The 25326-nt window shown below is 40.9% G+C and overlaps 1 protein-coding gene across 4 annotated transcripts in view; it reads left to right on the forward strand.

Annotated features, from left to right (window-relative positions):
• The window catches only part of LOC127571166 (synaptotagmin-16-like), a 148738-nt gene that overhangs the window by 22236 nt on the left and 101176 nt on the right, over nucleotides 1-25326 (forward strand). For 2 of the 4 annotated variants that reach the window (XM_052017274.1, XM_052017291.1), the window contains exon 2: nucleotides 17676-18001. The exons of the other annotated variants lie outside the window; for them this stretch is intronic. The gene's annotated coding sequence lies outside the window, so the exon portion shown is untranslated. The remainder of the gene's footprint in view (nucleotides 1-17675; nucleotides 18002-25326) is intronic. 4 annotated transcript variants of the gene reach the window in all.

Below are 25326 nucleotides of genomic sequence, written 5' to 3' on the forward strand. Positions count from 1 at the left end.
TCATGATTTATTCATTGATAATTGTTTTTCATCTTTTGAACAATTGTCTAACAAATACAATTTGCTTAGATCACACTTTTTTCAATATTTGCAGATCTGAAACTTTTTAAAAGCTACTATACCCTCTTTTCTGACACCTTACAAAACTGAAATTATGGAAAAAATTTTAGGTCTTAATCCTTATCAGAAGGGCTTGATAGCAATAATCTATGATTTAATTATGAAAATATGTCCAGAATCACTGGACAAAATTAAGAATGAATGGGAAAGTGAACTCCAGACATCTTTACCTACAGAGACTTGGAAGAAAATTCTTCATTTAGTTAATACATCTTCAATGTGTGCCAGACATTCTTTGATACAGTTTAAGGTAGTTCACAGGACCCATATGCTAAAAGATAAGCTAGCTCGTTTTTATCACCATATAAATCCTATATGTGACAGATGTAAATCAAATGTGGCTTCTTTGACACATGTTTTGGTCCTGTCCTCTTTTGGAAAAATATTGGAAAGACATTTTTCACATTATTTCAAATGTATTGAAGATTGATTTACAACCTCACCCTATCACTGCAATTTTTGGATTACCAAGGATAGCATCTGGCCATTTATCTGCTTCCGCTAACCGTATGATTGCCTTTGTTACATTAATGGCCAAACGATCCATTTTGCTTAAATGGAAGGATCCAATACCCCCTACTACTTTTCAATGGTTCTCTCAAACTATATCATGTTTAGACTTGGAAAAAATTAGGAGTGGTACTGTTGATACTCTGCTTAAATTTGAAGATATTTGGAGTCCATTTATTCAATATTTTCACATGATATAGATCCCCTTTCAATAATTTTCCAACTTAGAGGAATGGAGTCGATGACATAATATTGCTCTGTTTCTACTGAGAAATTTTAGCCCAGTTTTTTTTTTGTTTGTTTTTTTTTGAAATTTTTCTGTTCAGCTTAGTTTGTTTTGATATATTGTTCATAATTTTTCTTATTGATTTGGGTTTTTTTCTTTCTTTTTTTATTTATATAATAAATCTTTTTCTTTCCTTTATATTATATCCATTTACTAAGAGATCGTTGTATCTACAGATTTTTTATATTTTATTGTTCTTTATGATTTATCTATGCCATGATTGTTCTCCTGATCTCTTTGTATTACATATACAAACACTGTTATATATTAATCTGTATTAATTTGAAAACTAATAAGATTGAAAAAGAATGTCTAATAGTTTGCTAATAATTTAGTACAGAATGAATTAAGCACACAATAAATTGCTGTGTTTAATAAAGGAATCATTGTTGTTTTTAATAGTACATGGTTCAGGAATAATATTTTGACAAGAATTTCGCTTCTGTTGCCAAATTCATTGGTATTGGTTTATTATTGTCACCTGTACCGAGGTACAGTGAAAAGCTTGTCTTACAAACTGATCGTACAGGTGAATTCATTACACAGTGCAGTTACATTGAGTTAGTTCAGAGTGCATTGATGTAGTACAGGTAAAAACAATAACAGAACAGACTAAAGTGTCACAGCTACAGAGAAAGTGCAGTGCAATAAGGTGCAAGGTCACAACAAGGTAGATCGTGAGGTCATAGTCCATCTCATTGTATAAGGGAACTGTTCAATAGTCTTATCACAGTGGGGTAGAAGCTGTCCTTAAGTCTGGTGGTACGTGCCCTCAGGCTCCGGTATCTTCTCCCCGATGGAAGAGGAGAGAAGAGAGAATGTTCTGGGTGGGTGGGGTCTTTGATTATGCTGGATGGCCATGGGAGTCCAGGAAAGCTCCCAATGCAACCTACTTTTATTAATTTGAAACTCACCTGAACAAATTAAATTAACTAAGGTAGATCAATGATATCTCCTGTGTACAATCCTGCTTTACAAATCGACATTTGCCTGAGTTGGGGATGATGTATGTTGGGTTAACAGGCAGATCGCACAGAACTACTGGATAATGCACAAACAAGAATGTGGATAAGAACGTACCAGCTATTGAATCAAAAATTCAGAACTGGAGTCAAGTCAACTGTGTTATCTAATAAGAATAGGTTAGATTCCAGGAGGCTGAAACAGAGGCAGTACCTATTGAAATTACCCAGCATACCCATCACTAGTGGTTAAATATAAAGGCAGGATCTTTGATGTGATTTTTGCCACACTAATCTTTACTTTTTTTTAAAAGTCTTTTCTTTTTACCCCCACAGATAATGCAGATATTCAACTTTTTTGTATTTCTGTTAGATAATTCCATAATTGAATGAAAATCAATGCGTTCAGTGTCACTGATTAAGACCCAGTTCTTTTTCCCCCTGATTTCATTGTCTAACTGGCCCCACTAGTGCTTACTGTTTGCCATGCTCAGTTGACCAGCCTGGGGTTCCAATATTGGGAGTTCCTGTAGGCTTGGTCTAAGCCAGTGGGTTAGAAATTCCATTGCGTAATACAGTGTTACTTGTGCTAGACTCTGGTCTGGGAAACCCTCTCAGTGGGCTGTATATCATAGAATCATACAGCACAGAAACAGGCCCTTCAGCTCATCAAATCAGGGTGACCGTTAATGCACACAGTCTTTTTCCCAGGGAAAGGGAATCAAAAACTAGAGGCTGTAGGTTTAAGGTGAGAGGGGGAAGATTTAAAAGGGACCCGAAGAGTAACTTCTTCACAAAGAGGGTGGTGCGTATATGGAGTGAGCTGCCAGAGGAAGTGGTAGAGGCGGGTGCAATAACAGTATTTAAAATACACATGGACAGGTACATGGATAGAAAAGGTTTAGAGGGATATGGGCCAAACATGGGCAAATGGTGCTAGCTTAGATGGGCATCTTGGTTGGTATGGACAAGTTAGGAAGAAGGGCCTGTTTCCGTGCTTTATTATTCTATGACACTCATTTACACTAATCCTTTTTAACTCTCCTGCATTCCTATTAACTCTTCCCAGATTCTAACTCTCACCTTCGCACTAGGAGCAATTCATAAAGGCCATTTCTATCAGCCTGCTCGTCTTTGGGATGTGGGAGGAAACCAGAGTGCCTGGAACGAACCCACATGATCACAGAAGGAACATGCCATCTCCATACAGACAACAGCAGAAGTCAGGATTGAACCTGGGTCGCTGGAGTTATAAGGCAACAGCTCTATTAGCGGTGTCGCTGTCTGCCTTCACAGATGGAGGTTGCCAGCAGTGATGTCAATTGGCATGTGCCTTGAACGCAGGAGCAGATTTTCACCACAGGGTAGACACTAGATCCAGTCTAAGTTCAAATACTGATACTGGAGAGTGGCTGCTGGGGTGCTTGCCAGCGGTGTCTCCCATCTCACCATAATCAACGGCCAGGATGCCTGCACTGACAGCACAATGTCTCTTCGAGCTGGTAGGTAGGGAGACCCTTCCCACATCCACCCACCATTTGAAGGCAAAGCTGTTCCAAATCAAACCAATCATGGTCTTTCTTGGACCGTGGGAGCTTGCTGTGCCCAAAAAGGCTGCCATGATTCTACATTACAAGGACCATCTTTGAAAAGTATCTCATGGGCTGTTAAATGCTTTGAGAATTGTGCTACATAAAGGTGGCATCTTACCATTAACCCAGTGAATTTAATCTCTGCTACTTGTCAGACCTGGAATGACAATTCTACATCTGCTAATATCAGTCTGAACTTTCTCTTGATGTCTCAGATCGAGAGAAGTCAAATGATTAAATTGTTTCATAGTTTCAGGGAAACAGGAAGCAGACTATTAGAGGAGGATATGGTTGTGCTTTATTCAGAATACTGCCGTTCTTCAGCCTATAATGAAAACTGTAGTCATTAAGCAAACTGAGCCATGGAGTCATACAGCACAGAAACAGGCCCACCATGTCTTTGCTGAGCATCCATTGTCCATCTCTTCTAATGCTATTTACTAGCATTTGGGCTGTTGCTATCTATGCATTGGCAGTTCAAGTGCTCATCCAGATCCTCTGTAAGTGTTGTGAGAGTATCCACCTCCACCACCTCCAACATTTCAGATTCCAACCACCGGGTGAAAAAATTTCTCCTTCGATCCTCACTAAATCTCCTAGCCTTTACCTTCAAATCTATACCCTTAGCTTTGTACACATTTTACTATGGGGAAAATTTTCTTACTGCTTATTCCCCTCATAATTCTATATATGATTAGGACCCTTGGGAGTACTGAGGAACAGATAGACCTTGATGTATATGCCCAAGCATCCTCAAAGTGGGTTTCCCCTTAGCCTCCTCTGCTCCAAGGAGAACAAACCCAATCTATCCAGTCTCTTCTCATTGTTGATACACTCCATCTAAGGCAACATCCGGTGAATCTCCATTGCAATCACATACTTTCTGTAATATATTCAGAACTGCAATATTCTGCAATTTTTTTTTACTCCAGCTGTTTTAAAAGTTGTGCCATAAGTTCCTGCTCCTATACTTTATGTCCTGGTTAATGAAAGCAAGTATCCCATCTGCTGCCTTCACCATCCCATCTGCCTGTGTTGCCAACATCAGGGATGCTTGGACATATGTGCCAATACAGTGGATACGAAATCAAGGGACATTCAGGAAGTCTTTTATAGAGTGCCATTTAAGTGACTCCATTCAAAGGGCAAGTAATGTAGAGATAAGGTTCAGCAAGTGGAAAATATTAACTGGGGACTACAAATCAGAAATCAAGAGGCCAGGTAGTTGGGAATGATTTCCACATTCATCAAAATCGACATATGGCCATGTTTTATCCAGAACATGGATATGCTATGGAACATGAATTGCTCTGTGATTATGAGTTGTGTCTCAATATTTTAAATAAGAGGTTTTCAGTGAGCTAGGAGCGTCTGAATCTGTAATCTACTTAGTTCATTTCAGACCAGTGTCACCATTTCGAGGGTGATCAGACTCTGTGTACGCTGGGTGGTCTATGGCTGCAGCTGGCTGCCGACTGCTGAAAAGTGTCAGTAAAGCTACAATTGATCAGGTTGAAAGTCATGCATTTGTTGGGCTAGACATGAGTGAATTAAAGTGCAGTGTTGAAATGGGGCTATATAATACTGGCAGTGATTACATTTGCAATGTTCTTTTACACCTTTCAGAAACTTCTGTCCTCTGCTTCTTCCAAGATGCAGACAGTTATAAAATGAGGACTGGCTGAGAATTGGTAATACAGAGCTTAAAAGCATTGACTATTTTCTAATCCAGTTATCTTTCTGGTATTCCTTACAACGAAGGAGAATTTGGCCCATCAAGTCTTTGCCAGCCCTCAAAGCAATCCCATCAACCTCATTGCCCCACTTATTTCCCTGTAACTTATTCATATGTCCATCAACTCCCCTCTGATTCTCCTATCTACCCAAATTAGTAGCAGTTTACAGTAGTCAATTAACATGCCAGCATATATTTGGGATGTGGGAGGAAACTAGCGCATTTGGGAGAAAACCATGTGGTCATAGAGAGAATATGCAAACTCCAGACAGGCAGCACCAGAGGACAGAATCAAACCTGGGTCACTGGAACTGTGAGACAGCTGCACCACCCACAGGACCAGAGATGGTTCTGCTGAAATTCTTCAGAGAACATCCATACTCATTGTATCAGCTAGGTAGTGTTGTGGTTAGTGTAACGCTATTACAGCGCCAGTGACCCGGGTTCAATTCCGGCCACTGTCTGTAAGGAATTTGTACGTTCTCCCCGTGACTGCGTGGGTTTCCTCCGGATGCTCCAGTTTTCTCCCACATTCCAAAGATGTACAAGTTAGGAGCTGTGGGCACGCTATGTTGGCGCTGGAAGCGTGGCGACACTTGCAGGCTGTCCCCAGAACATTATGCAAAAGATGCATTTCACTGTGTTTCAATGTACATGTGATTAATAAAGAAATCTTATCTAATGTTAATGGTAAAAAGACACAAGAATCATTGCTAAAAGATAAGATAGCAAAAAATCGGAAGATGAGAATATTATAATAAAAATCTTGAGATGGCTTTCTCATGTGGGGTCATGTTTACAACATTGTTAAGTTCTTTAAAGAAGCAATTGGAAGAGCAGTGAATGAAAAATCAATGGAAACCTTTTATAATGTGCCATATAAGAGATGCCCTTCAAAGGGCAGGATATGCTGGGATTGTTTCAATACCATAAACTCCGATTAAAAACTGTTGACTAAGCACAATGTTGGTGAACTGTTTTAGCTATCTGCATTAATGTTAGTAGAGAATGTCTAATATACACTCAGCTAATGTCACTAAATGTACTTCCCGTGCACATTTACCTAATAACTATTTGATTATCATTTAGTGACCAGAGAAGTAAACCAATCTCAAGAATCTATAATGGCTATAATCTATAATAGCATTAACAGCTTTTTGGTGTTTCACCATCATTTGCTCCTGGAGTAGCCTTGACAATGCCTGAATAAATGGGACGAAGATGCCCACTTTTGATTGGATAGGTAATACACCAACCATGAGTTAGAACCATGTCAATCCAGGTACGGTGAAAAGGCACTCCTATAATAAGTTTGGTATGAGTTGTTAATCTTACACAGAATGATCTTGGTTTGGCTACAGGATATATTTACGCCAGTACACAAACAGAAAATAACACTCTGAGGTTAGCCTCATAGAACGTACATTTTCTGAGCAGTGTAAAGGGAACTTTGCACTACATCTTACTTATGAGCTGAAAGTCTTTGATGTTCCCACTTGGTAATGAAACTGGAAAGGATTCAGATTCCTAGAACCTTAGCCTTACAGTTTGATCAGCCATGAATTGGAACCAATACACCAGTGGAACAAATACAACAGTCAAAATCTCTTGTATTCTCTGTGTTGAAACATTCCATCACATTATTTAAGTCAGCTAAAATTGATAAAATTCACTCTCAAGGGAAGTGTCTGTGTCCTCTCTGGCCACTGACAAAGGATTTTGTTTGCTGCAGTGTTAACCTGTGTATATTATTGTTGGTGCAACTGTATAAAAAGGCAAAATAATTAGGATTTTACACTACAGATTTTACACTACAGTAGCAGGCTGGATAGTAAAAACAAACTGCTGGAGGAATTCACCATGTCCAACAGCATCTGTGGAAGCAAAAGGATAGTGGATGTTTTGGGTTAAGACCCTGCATTAGGACCCTGCATGGTGGATGTTACTGTCAATTCAGAGGCCTTGCCTAATGAGTTCAAATCCCATCAAATCTACTGGAGAACTTGCAATTTGGTAAATTAAATAAATCCAGATTGGAAAAAAAAACTGGTGTCTTAAAATGACTGGATACTTGTGAAAAGACCATCTGCTTCACTAATATCATTTTGGGAAGGACATCTGCTGCCTGTATCTGGTCTGGCCTCTGTATAACTTCATACCAAAATCCATGTGATTAGTTCTGAAATTAACGCTGAAATGGCCAAAGAAGCCACAATGTTCGAAGGCCATTAGAGTCAGAATGCTGCGGCATCCACTGATGACCACAGAAGAATAGAAAATGGAAGGATAGAATAGTCAAGCTCAGCAATTCCTTGTGCAATCATTCTGTGAAAATGTCGGATGTCAGGAAAGGGTCTGGAACTAATGGAGTTGGTTCTGCCAAAGTACACTATGTGAGAAAAATCTGAAGGGAAACTATCTGTCAACGAGAAATTTCCCTGCCACATTACAGCAGAACAGTCTACAATCTTATTTCCTGCTCTTGCATCTATTGGAGCCTTCCTGAAATCTGGCTGTTTTGTAATGTGTATGTCTTAAGTACTGTCAGTGAATTATACTTTGAAATATTACACCACCTCCCACTTCTCAGGAGCAAGAAATTTTGCCCATTAAGGTGTTTGCTTCCCCCTCTGCCTTTCTAAAAAAAAATGTAAGCCTGCCAATTCAATTCTAATCAAGCGGGTGAGTAAATAACTCCCTCGCAGACACTTACTTGAAACCAGCCTGTGGTCAAAATATGTCCGGGACTTCAGTCTTATCTCACATTTGTACTTCCCCTGTCAGGAAGACTTTCCTTCCACCTAGTTAGTTGGATAAATAGCACTGTAACCCTCAAGCCAATGCTTATTTTAATTAAACATAGATTGCATGCCTATTCTTTCTTCTTGCAATGATCTTGCTGTTCTACATTGTTGGTTTGTAACCCGTCATGTACGATTTTGATTTTTTTCTATAACCTGGTGAGGTTGGATGCTCAGTAAGTTACATTTATCAATGCAAATCCATGCTTGGCTAATTTCTGACAAAATTAGTAGACTAATACATGACACTAGCCTTATAGGCAGGCACGGTAGTGTAGCGGTTAGCGTAACACTATTACAGTACCAACGACCCGGGTTCAATTCTGGCCTCTGTGTGTGTTTCCTCCGGGTGCTCCGGTTTCCTCCCAAATTCCAAAGACGTACGGGTTAGGAAATTGTGGGCATGCTATGTTGGTGCCGGAAGTGTGGCGACGCTTGTGGGCTGCCCCCAGAACACTCTATGCAAAAAGATGCATTTCACTGTGTGTTTCCATGTACATGTGACTAATATTGATATCTTATAGTTAACATTTTGAACACTTAGTAATTCTGCAGAGTTAGGCTTCCACCAATTCAATGTCTACTGCTATTATTATGCATTTGTTTTATTTATGTCAAAGCTTTGAGATGTGACAATGGAGCATTTTAATTCTCGCACTATTTCTCAACAGATTTTTATTTGAAAATTTCAGAAGAAATGTTCCTCTTTTAATCTCTTGATTTCAAGTCAACTTTTCTGATTAAAAATCAGCAAGCTTGTTAACTCTTCTACTGTGAATGGCTGTGGGAGCGGTCAGTGCTCTCAGATACCACACTGACTTCTAGGCTGGGAAGAAAATACAATGCATTTATTGCTATTTTTCCCAGTTGGGGCCCTCTAGAAGCAGTTGTTGTTTTCCTAGATGATGACGGTTGAGAATTTGGGAAGCGATGTTTTAAAAAAACTTTGACAAGTTGTAACACTACAACTCGCCAATGGTGGTTTGCAGAGTGAGTGAAGGATTGTGTTGTTTAGGGTAATGGCCAATTGTCCCAAAACCTTTTTAAAAAAATGCAGATTCTGGAAATCTAGAATAAAAACAGAATGGTGGAAACACTCAGCAGGTCAGGCTGCATCTGTGGAGAGAGAAACAAAGTTGACAGGTTAGGTTGATGACCTTTCATCAGAACTGGGATAGGAAAATAAAATGCTTTAATTGCAGAGAAGGTGGGGGGGGGGAAGGTGGGTGGGGGGAAGGTGGGGAGAACAAAAGGGAACGTCTGTGATACATGGAGAGCAGAAGAGATTGAATCAGGCAGGAGGTGATTGTGGCAACTGAGAGAGTTTGGTAAAGATATGTTTGGAAGATTTGTCAATAGGAGGAGATGAATAAAATCTGAAATCCCAGAAGAAGAGAAAAAAAAATTGAATGCTGAAAATGTGAGATACCAGACTGGGATGGGTTATATTCAGTGAGAGCTGAAGGATGTCACGTGCCTGATTAAAAGATGGGGCTCCATTCCTTACCGTTACATTGAGCTTTGTTGGACCAGTGTCGAAACATGGATTAAAGATTCCAGAGGTTAGGGGACTTCAAGGCAGCACTTGACCAAGTGCAAGATCAAAGTGCTTGGAGAAAATTGATGTCAATGGGCATCAATGAGGAATCACTCCAGTGACTGGTGTCTTACTTCACAAAAAGGAAGATGGTTTTGGTTGTTGGAGGTCAGTCATCCCATTCCAGGACATCACTACATGAATTCCTCAGTCCAGTGTCCTCAGTCCAACTATCTTCAACTGTCTCATCAGTGGCTTTCCTTCCTTCATGTGCTCAAAAGTAGATGTTTACTCATAATTGCAGAATGTCCCATTCTATTCATGACTCCTCAGTAAATGAAGCACCACCATGCCTGCATGCAGCAGGACCTGGACAATATTCAGGCAAGAGCAGAGAAGTGGCAAGTTACAGTCCTTCTACAAAAGTGTTAGGCAATGACCATCTCTAACAAGGGAGAGTCTAACTACCATGAGAAACATCATCCTTTCACCTACTCTGTCAAGCAAGACCCAGGAAAAAACTGCATGTTTCAATGAGATCATCTTTCATTCTTCTAAACTTAAGACAGTATCGGCTCAGGATGCTTGAGCTGTCCTTACAGGACAATACCTGCTTCCCAGGAATCAATCTGGTGAACTTCCTTTGTGAGTATATTCTTCACAGCTAGGAAGACCAGACCTGTTCACAGTATTCCAGATATAGTCTAGCCAGAACACTATATAATTTCAATTGGCCTTGGTTTGCAGTGGATTGATTTGACACCAGATTTAATCTGTAGCTGTGTTTTCTAAATGGTGATTCCTGTATAATTGAAGATAAGATAGATATCTTTATTAGTCACATGTATATTGAAACACACAGTGAAATACATGATATTTCATCATATCAAGATGTCATCATATTTGGGTAATAGTCTCTTTAAGCATGATGTTTGTATATCTGAGTGAACTCTGAGTGCATCCTTCCAATGGAGTGTTGGTTTTGCAAGCCAATCCTTGCCTCCAGAGTTGGATGTTTGGTACAGTCCACCACAACCATTGGCAAGCCAAGACTTCAAAATTCAAAGCATACCATGCATTACAATTGTCCCACGAATTTCAAAACTTCTGAGCAAGCCTTAAGACTGACTGTATTTATTACTAAAAGTAGGTGAATAAAGTATTTTCCCCATAATAGAAGTAGTGTTCATCTGAATTTCTAATGACTTTATGTCAATGCGGACTGTGACTTTAAATCCTATTGTCTCACACTATGGTCAAATGTGGCATTGATGCTATGTAAACTAAATTATGTGTCATCTACACCAGTCATTGTGTTTTGAAACTTTTCTGTTTATGACATCTTCCAGGGAAATCCTTGTCTGTGCTTTTGTTGTGTAGAAGTAGAGCTCTTGTGTTGCTGTGTGCTTCGATTGACAATTTACTCCGATGTGCCTCTTCTGTTCTCTTTAAAAGAAAAGTTATGTGGGCAGGACTGAAAGTACATCTGTAATATTGACTTGAGCCACTTGTGGCCACATGATGCTGCCCCTGTTTCTGGACCAGAGTTTTGGGAGTTTTCCTGGAGTCATAGAGTCGTACAGCACAGAAACGGGACCTTCATCCCACCACGTCCATGCAAAGCTTTTTGCTCATCTACACTAATCCTGGCTGCCCGCATTTGGTCCGTATTCTTCTATGCCTTGCCTATTTAAATGCCTGTCTAAATGTTTCTTAAATGTAGTGATTGCATCTGATATTTCTGCAGCCAGTTCCAGATAACAATTCTCTCTGTGTTTTTAAAAGTCTTTCTCCTTAAATCCCCTTTAAAACTCCTTCCTCTCACCTTAAACCTATGCTCTTTGGTTTTTGATACCCCTAGCAAGGGATAAAGAATCTGCCCCTGTTTTAAAGGACACTGCCCCTGGAGTGAACCTGTTTTCCAGTCTATCCCCATAACTGAAGTCCTCAAATCCAGGCACCATCCTGGTGAATCTCCTCTGCACTGTCTCCACTGCAGCTACATCCATCCTATAGTGTGGTGACCAGAACCGCACACAATATTTCGATTGTGGTCTAACCAGTGTTTTGTAAAGTTATGTTTGCAACATAATGTCCCAACTTTTATATTCGCTGTCCTGACCTATGAAGGCAAACATGCCATATGCCTTCTTCACCACTCCATCTACTTGTGTTGCCACTCTCAGGGAACAATGGACTTGTACCCCAAGGTCCTTCAGTTCACCAACATTCCTTAGTGCCCTACTATTTACTGTATATATGCAGGCACGGTAGTGTAGCGGTTAGCGTAACGCTTTACAGCGCCAGCGACCCGGGTTTAAATCTGGCCACTGTCTGTAAGGAGTTTGTACGTTCTCCCTGTGTCTGTGTGGGTTTCCTCCGGGTGCTCCAGTTTCCTCCCACCTTCCAAAGGCGTACAGGTTAAGAAGTTGTGGGCATACTATGTTGGCGCCGGAAACATGGCGACACTTGCGGGCTGCCCCCCAGAACACTACACAAAAAGATGTATTTCACTGTGTGTTTCGATGTACATGTGACTAATAAAGATATCTTATCTATCCCTATTTGACTTCCCAAAATGCATTACCTTGCACTTATAGGGATTAAATTTCTTCTGCCAATGATCTGTCCAACTTTCTATCTGATCGATATCCTCCTGTAGCCTTAGACGACTTTCGTCGCTGTCTATAACACCACCAATGTTTGCGTCAGCTGCAGACTTACTAATCATACCTCCTACATTCACATCCAAATCGTTAATGTATGTCACAGACTTCCAATCAGGAAAACACCCATCCACCACTACCCTCTGCCTCCTACCAGCAAGCCAATTTTGGATCCAATTAGCCAGCTTTCTCTGGATCTCATATGCCTTAACTGGATCAGCCTATCCAGTGGGACTTTGTTTAAGTACCTTACTGAAGTTCATATGGATAATGTCTACCGCCCTGCCTTCATCAATCTTCTTAGATACCACAAGACTAATTAAACATCCTCCAGTTGCTTAAAAAGGCTGCGTATGGTTGGGCCACTATTTTCTTTCTTTTGCTACCAATATGGTGTAGCAATGCTTAAGCCACCTATGTGTTTGGACTTTGCACCCAGTGTGTTCCACTATGTTGTAGACTAACACAGCCTGTCTTTCTTTAAGTTACTGTAAAATTAGCTGCTCTTGCTATAAGTCTGAGTCTTGGTGTCTCACAGACTAGTGCAGCTGCCTGTGCTCCTCTCCCCATTCTCTCTGTGCTGACTTGCTGATGCCTGTTTGAATGAACTTGCAGGCCCAGTGTTGAGCTTCAGCAATGAAGACTGTTTACTGTAATATCTACTGCATTTAGCTTGCAACCACAGAGTTTTCCCTGAGCCCCACAATGAGTGCAATGTAGGATTTGCACTGGTAATTCAAAACTATCTCATCACCAAAAGTAATGTATTTGCATTACATTCTGTGGTTATTATTGTGCTTATAGCACGCCGGCAGTCCAGCACAATGCAAGGTGTACCTTGTATTGTGCTGGACTGCCGGCATGCTATAAGCACAATAATAACCACAGAGCACAGAAGATTCAAAACACCAAGCTATATCAATACATGGTGCTTATTATATACATATACACATGAGATGACATCATTGTTTTACTTGTGCATAAATACAGTCAACCTGAGTCAATCCCTGCAATTTGAGCATATGCGCACTCACACTTCATTGACTTTCTGTACCAATTTTCATACTTTGGCAAAACAAGTAATAAGCTAGCCTTACATTTTATGGTCAACATATTGTTGTACCTGGATCAGCATTGGTAGCACGTAAGGTGAAAACCAACTTTAGTTAATTTTCACATCTTCTTGCAGCTGGAGCAAGAACTTCAGAACTTCCAGGAAGAGAAAGTCCTATGTACCTGTTCACATGTGCATGGTCTTTCCTACCTAACACAGTAGATGCTGAGAGGCTGCTTTCCCTGGCTGAAAAGTTTTGAACTACGAGCACAAATTAGGTTAAAGGATAGTTAATTTAGAACTTCTTTCAGAGTGACTTCTATATTATTGGAGCTATCTGTTCAGTTAGCTGTGGACATTAAAGACCCAAATGTTTTGTTCTCCAGGGAAATTAGGGAGTACAGAGTTAAAGCAAGAAATTGAAGTCATTGATTAACCACGTTCCTTTCAATGGTAGATAGAGCTCAAAGGGCCTGTTGTAATGCACTCATTGGTTACAACAGAGGGGATGTATTTACCTCATTTCACTGTGTTTCTTTTGCTTAGTTCTGCATCACTTCTCATTAGGTTAATCATCAACATCAATCCCCTCAGGAAATCCGTGTGAAATGAACTCCTTTAAATAAAACCAATTACACAGGTTCTGTTTGTCATTGTTAGTGCAACTGCAATTTGTTGATTGAAGTCAGTGATGCATTACTGTGGTGATGAGTAAACATTCATTGTCTTCACCTTCACAAGCGTGAAGCCCGTGCCTGGATTTCGGATACGTGTATGTCAGTGACACTGCACCATGCCCAAACCACTGCACGTGGGGTACTAATTTGTCCAGGTCAGAGTGTGATCCCCAAAGCCTTAATCTGAATCTGTCATCTCAGTCTTCCTGTGGTTGTGGTCTACTCAGATAAACTCTTGGACGTACTTCCACTTCTGTGACTGAAGCTATGAGCTGGTACAGCATCAGGCAAAGTTGATGATGTACAAAGAAGAGCACTCTTGTTCTATGATACTATTCTGCATCAGTGTTATATCCAAGGCCATCTCTGGTACGGTATGCACACATATTTCATCCTTTTCATTCCTTGTTTTCTCTACTTAATGGAACTTATATTTCCCCTCTGATTAAAGTCTCCCAGTGCCCAGCATGACCTCATAACAAAATTCTACAGTGCTCAATGGAAGATTTTGAGTAAAATTCTCTGCAGTGAAAATTATATATTTAACACTGTGAAGATGAAATCAACAGGAGAGTTGTAGAATGATAGATGCTCTCTCACAATATTCACTTGGTCGACATCAGTACTACTGAGCAGGAGCTAGAGAACATTCTGCGTCTCCGCTATTATCAGTGCAAGTGGTTTTCAAAATGGAGAAATGCTGGTTGATTATCGGAGGAGGGAAGTTGGTGATAGTTAACTGGAAGTACACTTGTAGATGTTTGACCTGAAGTTGTGAGGCTTAAGTGGGCTGGGAGTTAACTTCGGGATTCCCAAGACTGTACCCAAAAAACTGGTCCCATTTAGTGTGTCTGTAATGTTAGTGGCGCAGTGCATGACCAGAGATGGTGATATGGGACTCTGGGATTGATGATTCTGGATATGATTATTTTTAAATGGTTGCTTGATCTTTGGGCAGCTCTGCCAACTCTGTCACTGGCTTCTATCACTCTGGTGTAGATGGTTTCTCCTGTTGTTTTATTTCTGTGTTTTGATGGGGCTTTTCCCCAATCTGTCTGGCTGGGGAAAATCAGATCAGGCTCACAGAGCAGCACAACTCAGAACTATTTATTAAAACCCAATCAAATGTCACAAATAAAACAATATAAATACAAGCACCTCAAATGATAGTACATACAATATTACATAAAATTCTTCAAGTATGATATAAAACGATGCAAACTAGTAGAACCTCTGTAGGCTGCACCGTACATGCTTTGACCCTTAAATGCAGGTGCTAACCTCTCCCTACAGGTGGTCAATCCTGTATGCAGTTGCCTTGCAACCACATTTTTATCTCTAAACATTATTTACTCTCTAACTGCAGATGACTTGAGTGAGAACTCACCATGCCAACAACTCAGTTATTCTGCCTCTGACTCCTTGAAATGTGGTACTTAACTGTTGCCCTGTCACCTCTGTCTCTGTCTGTCTGTCTGTCTCTCTCTGGCTCTGTGTGTGTGTGTGTCCCTCTCTCTCCCCCCCCCTCTCTCTCTCTCTGTCTCTCTCTCTGTCTCTGTCTCTGTCTCTCTGTCTCCTGTCTGTCTCTCTCTCTGTTTCTCTGTCTCTGTCTGTCTCTCTCTCTGTTTCTCTGTCTCTGTCTGTCTCTCGTGTCTCGCTGGCTTGTACCACCTGTTGTTCGATTATAGGAATGTTTGATGTCCAACTATTAGCAGAACAAAGATGCTTTGATGGGGAAAAGTATTTTTGGGGGAGGGTTTATCAGCAGTCTAAAGCTTGTTAATGAATGTTTCCATTAATATTTCCACCTGTAAATGCTAGTGTAAATATTAGTGCAGCCATCTATCTACACTGGCACTAAAGCCAATGCTTTGCAGTGTTGATTAAGTCTTTGTCATTCTTGATTTGATTCTTAACTTACAGTTTATTCAGTTTTGTTCCCATTCTTTGCAGATTAGAATCCCTGGCACCACAAATTTAGAAGAATAAGTCAGTGCATATTACCAATCACCCATATCATTGTTACTTGATTGTAAAATCAAATTACATTGCTTAAAAAACAAATTATACAAGATTTTAAATTTGGTATTGTCAGCTAGAGCTGTAGTCCCAACCTGACACACTAAAGACCCTAACCCATCTCCATACCCATCCTGGCAGTTTGAGAGGTGATGTGGGGTACTTCGCCCAGCCTGAGCACTTTGGTAAGGTCCATTTCTTGCAACATCTATTGGTCTGCCCACTACATGGTGCAAGGTAGTGCTGGGGCCATCTTGTGAATGTTGTAATGTGCTTGCCACCAGAAGGAAGTACAGCTTTGGTGGATGGACCAATAATGAGAAAGACCAGCCTGCACTCCAGCATTTCAATATGATATAGATTCACCGGTGTCATATAAAATACAAACCCATTGTCACTTGTATATTTCAGGGAAGGAAATTTGCCCCCTGACCAGCTCCAGCATGCGTGTGACTCCAGACTCATTACTGTGGGTCAAAAACCAAAATCCTGGAGGAACTCAGCAGGTCAGGCAACATCTGTGGAGGGAAATGGCCAGTCGATGTTTTGGTTCGAGACCCTTCAACTGGACCCAAAATGTCGACTGCATTTCCCTCCACAGATGCTGCCTGACCTGCTGAGCTCCTCTAGCAGATTGTTTTTTTTGCTCCAGATTCCAGCATCTGCAGTCTCTTGTGTCTCCATTACTGTGGTTGATTCTTTACTGCCTCCTCTGTTCAGGGCACTTACAGAGCAACGTTGTATGCCAATGTTGCCAGTGACATCCACATCCTGGGAAGGAATAAATAAAATTCATGAAACTTTAAATTGCAGTAAAGCTACCATAATCTGTCAGTGCGATTGATCTAAAGGAGCTGGTGGAGCAGGGAGAGAAGAATGTGCTAAAATTTTAAAACTACCCTTGATTTATTTGTGGCACTACAGTGCTGTGGGGCAGGATGTGAATTTGTGGCTGATTTCTTTCCTTTGAACTCCTGGTTGTGGGTGGATTGATAAAAGCCTGGGGAGTGGGTGCCCATGATGTCTGTTTAATACTGAAGCTTGTTAAATCTCAGTCAGGGAAGCAGAGTCAATGAGCTGTTTCCTCTTTCACACAGCTTCTTAGACCTTATGGCAGAATTGTAGATGCAATGTTTTGTTGTGGGATAGAGGAGGCGGATTTAGTAATGTTAAGGTGCAGGCTTGGCTGACAGACCACAGTTATTTCAGGTCTGATCTCAATGAGCATTAACATGGAAAAGTTGACAGAATCTGTTTGATGGAGGAATGGTGCACAGCGACTGTCCTTCAACGTTCCAGTGAAGTGACAAGGCAAATTGCCCTGAAATTCTTCACTACTACTTTGAAGGGAGCGTTCACGCCCTTAAAATGAGTGGGCCCACACTCTTCTCTACGATACTGCTGTAAAATTGTACGATTAGCACTTGAACACAAGAAATTTTAAAAAAACAAGCTAAATTGAAAAACATAATTTAATGGTGGTTCGGATAATGGCAGTAGATGGAGCTGTTACACAGTCATTTTCAGGTACAGATATCCTTGGCAGAGTCAGTGCTGATTTTATGCTGTTTTCTGTAGATATTTAATTGAATGACATTCAATAAGATTCAAAAGAAATTCTTAACATTTCTACTAGCTGTGAAATATGGAAAGATATGCTGAATAGAGCTATGCCATGATTCTAAGTTTTGATTGACTTTGCATCTTTGTTTATAGGTATACATGGAGCTTGGAGTTCTATCTTCCTCACATGCTATCTTTGTGAAAGGAACAATTTGGACCAAGATGGGCTGGAGGCAAAATGATAAGCTTGCAATTACCCAGCACCTTATTGTATCCTCTGGACATCTTGTTAACAGAGTGAGTGTTGGCAAAGGTAGCGGAGACTGCCCTTGAATCTCCATTGGTGGTGCCATGGCTGGCGGGCAGTGCAGATTTAGTGAAGGTGACAGCTCAGCCTGTGCAACATTCAAATTTTGTACTGATGTCCTGGAGCTGGAGACAAAATAGATGAGAATGTTTTCATGGAATTCATTGGAAAGGTGAAATAAAATTAAACTATTGTTGTCTGTTCCATTTTCTAGTATATTAAAATACAATGCAAGTCTCACACTTCCTTGCCAAACCAACCCAATTACTTTGCTTTGGATAGGACAGAGCCTTATGCATGTAAATGGGATTACTGTAGGTAGGCATCATGAGTTGGGCTGAAGAGCTTATTTCTCTGTTGTATAACTCAGAATCAGGTTTATTATCACAGACATATGTTGTGAAATTTGTTGTTTTGTAGCAGCAGTACAGTGCAAGACATAAAAATTACTGTAAGTTACAAAAATAAATAAATAGTGCAAAAGAGGAATAGTGAGGTAGTGTTCATGGGTTCATGGACTGTTCAGAAATCTGATGGCAGAGGGGAAGAAGCTGTTCCTAAAACATTGGGTGTGGGTCTTCAGGTTCTTGTAACTCCTGCCTGATGATCGTAATGAGAGGAGGGCATGTTCCAGATGGTGAGGGTCCTTAATGATGGATACCGCCTTCTTGAGGCACCTCCTCTTGAAGATGTCCTCCATGGCGGGGAGGGATTGTCAGTGAGGAGCATGACTTTATGAATGTATGTCTGTAAAACAACTCAACATAGTGAATTTAATAGGGTAGAAATGTCCCAGGGTGTTTTACAGGAATGTTAACGACTAAAATGTGACACCTGAACCATATGGGTAGATTTTAGATGTATCCAAGAGATCTTAAAACACATAGGCTTGGTCAAAGAGGTAGAATTTTAGCAGTTCCTGAAGGAAGACAAAGAGAGAGAGGCAGAAATATTTACGGAGTATATTCCAGAGGTTAGGGTGTCAGAAATTAGCCAAGTTATTAAGGGTGGAATATTGATGCTGGAAGGACAAGAATTGGATGGGAAGAGAGATCGCTGAAGATTCTAGGACTGGAGGAGATTGCAGAGGGAGGGAAGGGTGGTCATTGAAGAATTTCAAAGCGAGAATGATAGTTTTGAAATTGAGACTGGGAGCCAGTGTAGGCCAGTGAACATAGGGCTGATGGGTGGAAAAGGCTTGCTCTGATTTGGGATGTAAGTAGTAAAGTTTACTTATTGAAGAGTTGACCTTATTGAAGATGGAACATGGGATCTTGCGTAGCTGAGCATGGAAGTAGTCAAGTGTGTAGACAAAGGTATTGGTAGCAGATCCAGGGCAGACAGGCAATGTTTCAGAGGTGGGAGTATGCAGTTTTGGAGATGAATTTGTAATTAGATCCTCTGCTCAAGCAGGAGAAGGTTGTGATGGATGTGGTTCAGCTCTGGATATGGCCAAGGAGTGGGGTGATGTTTGGTGGTGCAGCACAGAGCTGATGGCAAAACCCAGAGATGATCTCTTTGGTCTTCCCAATATTTAATTTGGGGAAACATTTTTCTGAAAAATTGATAACTGAGAGAATTTTTTTTTGTTTCAATCCAGTATGTATCACTGGCATGAAAATTCCATTGCAGAATCACAAGGCATTTTTTCCCTCAGTCCGTAAGGTTGGCATGTGTCAGTGAATGACCTGAGCTTTCTTGTCCTCCTCACCCCCAACATAAAGTCCAATCTGTATGAATTCACATAAGAAACCTGCAATTATGCCAAGCATTTCACATCTTCAGAGCATCTAAAGCATATTAATCGGTAAAGAATTTATCTTGGAAGAAGGACATGTCTGTGCCATAGGCAAATGCAACTACCAGTTTGTTCACACCAAAGTCGCAGAATCAGTAATAAGGCCCCTAATCAGTCATTCTCTTTTTCAAGATACTGATTTACAGGTAAATGTTGGCGAGGATACAGAGTTAAATGATCGACTCGTCCTTGTAAAGCATCACATTTTTTTTACATTCACCAAAAAGAGCAGGTGGGGTCTCAGCTGAATGGATTGACTGAAAGATTAGCACCACTGGCAAAGCAGTAGCCCTTCAGTAGTTACATGAAGCTTGAGCCTAGGTCACAAGCTTGCATTGTGGAGTGGGCTTGAACCTTCAACTTTCTGATTCAGGAGATCAGTGTGATAATAGTGAGCCAAGGTTGATGTTTAAAATCCAGTGATATCTTTAATACATGCCAGTCACCGCTTGGAAGATCTCAAAGAATGATGGAGTAAATTTAAAGCAACAGTACAGTCCCTGGAGGCAGGAGAGGGAACATTAATTTGAACATAATGGTTCTCATGTTTAACTGGGCCAGTTTATATGTAAACCTTAACTAATCCATGTAACAAGCTCACCCAATATGAACTCTACTGAGCCTGTGCACGTTGACTTCATTTTGAACTCTGGCATTTAAGAGAATGTGGAGATCTGGTTTAGATTCATATCCACTCCACTGTGTTATATAATCCTACTCCATCACAAATGAGGAGGCCTGCAGAGTTGAGTTGATGGTTTTAAATTTTGGATGGAGCTGCACTAAACCTGTGGTGAAAGGCTATGGTGTGAATGATAAAAGCAAAGTAGTACAAATTGGATAAAGAAAGGAACTATGGAAACATCATATTCTGTGCATTTATTTCCAAATTTTCTTCTTGTTGCCAAGGGAACTGTTTGCTTTCTCGGTTGCCTGGCAATTTGTTATACATTTATTTTCAAGGCCAATATTTTTAAAGGAATTATGACAATCTTATTTGGCATTTAGAGAGAGAACACATAACAATGTTTTACCGAGGTCAACAATTGGAAGCAATTTTATCATTCACTTTGAAGAAACGATTATTGATAAGCTGATCTCCTTGAACACATTCCTTCAATAAAACTGAGTAATCCTCTTTCACAATCATTTATGTATAATGGAACTCTATGGCACGGTCAAAGCCATTCAGCCCATCGTAACCGGGCTGGCTCTCTGAAAGGCTTATCCATGTCAATCCCATTCTCTCTCCCCTCTCCTCATCTTGTTTTTCTTATTCAGCTGTTTACTCAATTCGCTTTAAAAGATGAATACAGGTGGTGGATCCTGAGACCCTTACCTCGGAGTCAAGAGTTTGGTGTTTTCATTTTAAAGGTCTCCAATAATCATACTCATTTAAAAACAATTCAAAGGCAGTTAGATAATTTTATTTAAAATACCTTTTAAGGTCATAGAAATTAATTAAAAACATAAAGAAAAATAATCAAGGGACTTAACTTTTTTATCAAGGTTGGAAAATGGACTTGTTCTTCTTGTACCAGCCACCTATGACATAAACCTCTGGTACCATGTTCAAAGTTCATCTGGCCCCTGAGCTCAGAATGTTTGTGCTCCACTCTAGACTTGGTGGTGAATCCAGGGAGCAGTGCAGAGGGAGGGTGCACCATAGTCAGACCTCCAGTTTGTCTCTGACTTATGCCATGCTTGGGTGCAGAGGTCAGGGAGAAGCCTACCCACAAGTATTGGTATTGGTGTTGGTTTATTGGTATTGGTTTATTATTGTCACTTGTACCAAGGTACAGCGAAAAACTTGTCTTACAAACCGATCTTACGGGTCAAGTCATTACACAGTGCAGTTACATCAAGTTAGTACAGAGTGCATTGATGTAGTACAGGTAAAAAAACAATAACAGTACAGACTAAAGTGTCACAGCTACAGAGAAAGTGCAGTGCAATAAGGTGCAAGGTAACAAAAAGGTAGGTCATGAGGTCATAGGTCATAGTCCATCTCATTGTATAAGGGAACTGTTAAATAGTCTTATCACTGTGGGGTAGAAGCTGTCGTTAAGTCTGGTGGTACGTGCCCTTAGGCTCCTGTATCTTCTACCTGATGGAAGAGGAGAGAAGAGAGAATGTCCCGGGTGGGTGGGGTCTTTGATTATGCTGGCTGCTACATCAAGACAACGAGAGGTAAAGACAGAGTCCAAGGAGGGGAGACTGGTGTCCGTAATGCGCTGGGCTGTGTCCACAACTCTCTGCAGCTTCTTGCAATCTCGGGCAGAGCAGTTGCCATACTAAGCCGTGATACATCCTGATAGGATGCTAAGAGTCAAAGGGGACAAACCAAATTTCTTTAGCCTCCTGAAGAAGTAGAGGTGCTGGTGAGCTTTCTTGGCCATGGCATCCACGTGGTTTGTCCAGGACAGGTTGCTGGTGATGTTCACTCCCAGGAACTTGAAGCTGTCAACCCTCTCGACCTCAGCACCATTGATGTAGACAGGTGTAAGTACACCGCCCCCTTTCCTGAAGTCAATGACCAGCTCTTTAGTTTTGTTGACATTGAGGGAAAGGTTGTTGTCATGACACCATTCCACTAAGCTCTCTATCTCCTTCCTGTACTCCGACTCATCACTGTTTGAGATACAGCCTACAACGGTGGTATCATCTACAAACTTGTAGATGGAGTTAGAGCAGAATCTGGCCACACAGTCATGAGTGTATAGGGAGTAGAGTAGAGGGCTGAGGACGCAGCCTTGAGGTGCACCAGTGTTGAGAATAATCGTGCCGGAGGAATTGCTGCTTATCCTCACTGATTGCGGTCTGTTTGTTAGAAAGTCAAGGATCCAGTTACAGAGGGAGGTGTTGAGTCCTAGGTCTCAGGGTTTGGTGACGAGCTTGCTTGGTATTATTGTATTGAAGGCAGAGCTGTAGTCAATAAACAATAGTCTAACGTAAGTGTCCTTACTGTCCAGATGCTCCAGAGCTGAGTGAAGGGCCAGGGAGATGGCATCCGCTGTAGACCTGTTTTGCCAATAGGCGAATTGCAATGGGTCCAGGTTGTCTGGGAGGCTGGAGCTGATGCATGCCATGACCAACCTCTCAAAGCACTTCATGATGGTGGATGTCAGAGCCACTGGTCGGTAGTCATTGAGGCATGTTACCTTGCTTTTCTTTGCTACCAGGATGATAGTGGTCTTCTTAAAACAGGACGGACCCTGAGATTGAAGTGGGGAGAGGTTGAATATATCCGCAAATACTTCTGCCAGCTGATCAGCACAAGATCTGAGCACCCGTCCCAGGTCACCATCTGGGCCAGGTGCTTTCCCCGTGTTCACTCTTCGGAAGACTGATTTTACGTCCTCCACTGTGATCACAGGTTCAGCTGCGTTGGCGGCTGTCAGAATGGATGGTGACTTTTTGTTCAAAACGTGCATAGAATGCGTTAAGTTCATCAGGAAGGGATGCGCTGTTTGTTGGCTATGCAGCCTGACTTCGCCTTGTAGCCTGTTATGGCATGTAAGCCCTGTATGTAGTATGGCATGTAGAATGTCACCTGCAATTATCTGTGGAACCACTGATCAGTGATATGTATGTTTTAACCCATAGTAAGTTCAAGCATAAATGGCTAACTAACCAGGTGAAAGACCAAAGCAAAAATGCTTTCTCAAGTTAAAAGGAAATGACACTCAGGAGAACAAAGAAAGTTTTGGGGCTTTGTTAAAGGTATCAGAAGCTGCAGAGTAGCCACAGATCAATGAAGAAAAATAAGATTTACATTGAAATATCATCTTTCACATCCTTTAAAACAGCCTTAAGCACTTTACAGTCAATGAAATACTTCTGAACCATTGTCACTGTTCTAGAGAAGAAGATAGTGGATAAATTCAGCAGCAATAATATTAATGTTAAGAGTCCAAGGGGAGTGGTGTAGGACCTTTGAAGAATTATTTAGGATGGATTCAGGTAAACTCCCAGGATGGGGGCAAGGATTCCAAAGACTGTTGCGAATTTTGATTTGTCTTTAGTTATGATTAATGCAGTTGTATCAAACTTGGATCTTTAAATGTCATAGAGATATACTATGTCCTGGAAAGAAGAAGGGCCCTTAAAACAGAAAGGACTGGTGATCCTGATCGAGTTCACTCAAAAGGAGCTCAAAGAAATTAGAACTGTGCTCAACGAGCTTCTTGTTGGCATATCTAGCAGATCGCTCAGGTTAGAAATTGTTCTCTTGATAGGAAGGGAGCATCATTTTGTACCAATATTTAAAAAGGACCAGGAATCAGGAGTCAGGAACCAGGCAATTACAGCATCAGTGTGGTTGTAGACAAGTTGCCAGGAGCGATCATTAGTGATCTTATGTTGCACCAGTCTGACAGGGAACAGTTTATGAGTAATATTCAGTGTGGGTGTAGGGAAAAAGGTTCATGTCATACCAGACTGGCCAGCACTGGCTGCTAGGTTAGTGGCTGAAGTGGGAAAAAGGGAATAGAACCAGAGGTCTAATCTGAAAGATGTTTTTGGCATTTCTTTTAAATTAACAACTCAGCCGTCTGTTAACATTGTTTCAAAATATAACTCGGTGATATTCAAAGTACAGGCTGTTTTTAGAACACAAAAACAGAATGCTGGAAGAACTGAGGGGGTCAAGTAGCATCTGTGGAGCCTAAAGGTGCAAACTGATATTTTGGGTCATGACCGTGCATCAGGACAGGCTATTCTCCCTGTTATCCCCCAATCGATGCTACCAACTTCACTGGTTATCCATCTCAGTACTGTCTGTGGGACAATGATGTAAGCAAAGTAACTGCTGATGTTAAAGAATGTTGGACAATCTCAGCAGGTTGGCAGCATCTGTGGAAAGAGAAACAGTCAGTGTTTCAGATCTGCAACCCTTTGACAGAGCTGAAACGTTAACTGCTTCTCTTTCTACAGACACTGTCTGACTTTTTTGATTTTCGTTTAGCTGTGAATGTTGCCTAATCTTTTAAAGAGAATCTGTCGGTTTTAGAAATTTCCAGATTATTCATAAAAGAACACCATTCTGCTAAAAATCAGAAATGATGAACCCTTGCAGGATTCAATCTTCACTCTTGCCAGCTTCTTAAACTGGAGGATCCTATATTAGAACAGCATTGTCATTCACCCACTGTAGAAATTGCATTGTCTGCAGCCCTGTGTTAGTGTTCCTTGTCAGAATCCTTATCTCTTCAGCTGAAGTAATTCCACAGGCTACTTTACCAACATGGCAGAATCTTGTCAGTAGCAGGATAGTCCCTGTGAATATATTATTGGATCAGAGTTTTACAAGCTGCTCAACACCAGAGGTCAATACAATTACTGCAGCAGCAAAATTAAGTGTGTTCCTTTCAATCCATCCTGGGAAGGAAGGATCTGGCGAAAGTGAATGAAAGACAGACTGACAGAGTTCAGGACAGGAAATGAAAAAATCCGACAGAGAATTGTAACATATTTACTTCCTCAGCATCTGAAATCACGGATACTGTTTTATTCACTAACTCAAAATGTCATGGGTACAATACCTAGTGCCCAGTTATTCAATATCAACTTCAAATTCTTGAGTCCCTTCTCTAGCTCCTGTATTTTCACAAATTTCTCTTGGTTTTGTAGCTCACTGTCTGCTTATACAGCTATTGCTGTCCTGTATATTTGTCTAATGGCCTAGCACAGCCCGCCCC

The sequence above is a fragment of the Pristis pectinata genome, chromosome 1, assembly GCF_009764475.1.
Source record: "Pristis pectinata isolate sPriPec2 chromosome 1, sPriPec2.1.pri, whole genome shotgun sequence".
Lineage (NCBI taxonomy): Eukaryota > Metazoa > Chordata > Chondrichthyes > Rhinopristiformes > Pristidae > Pristis > Pristis pectinata.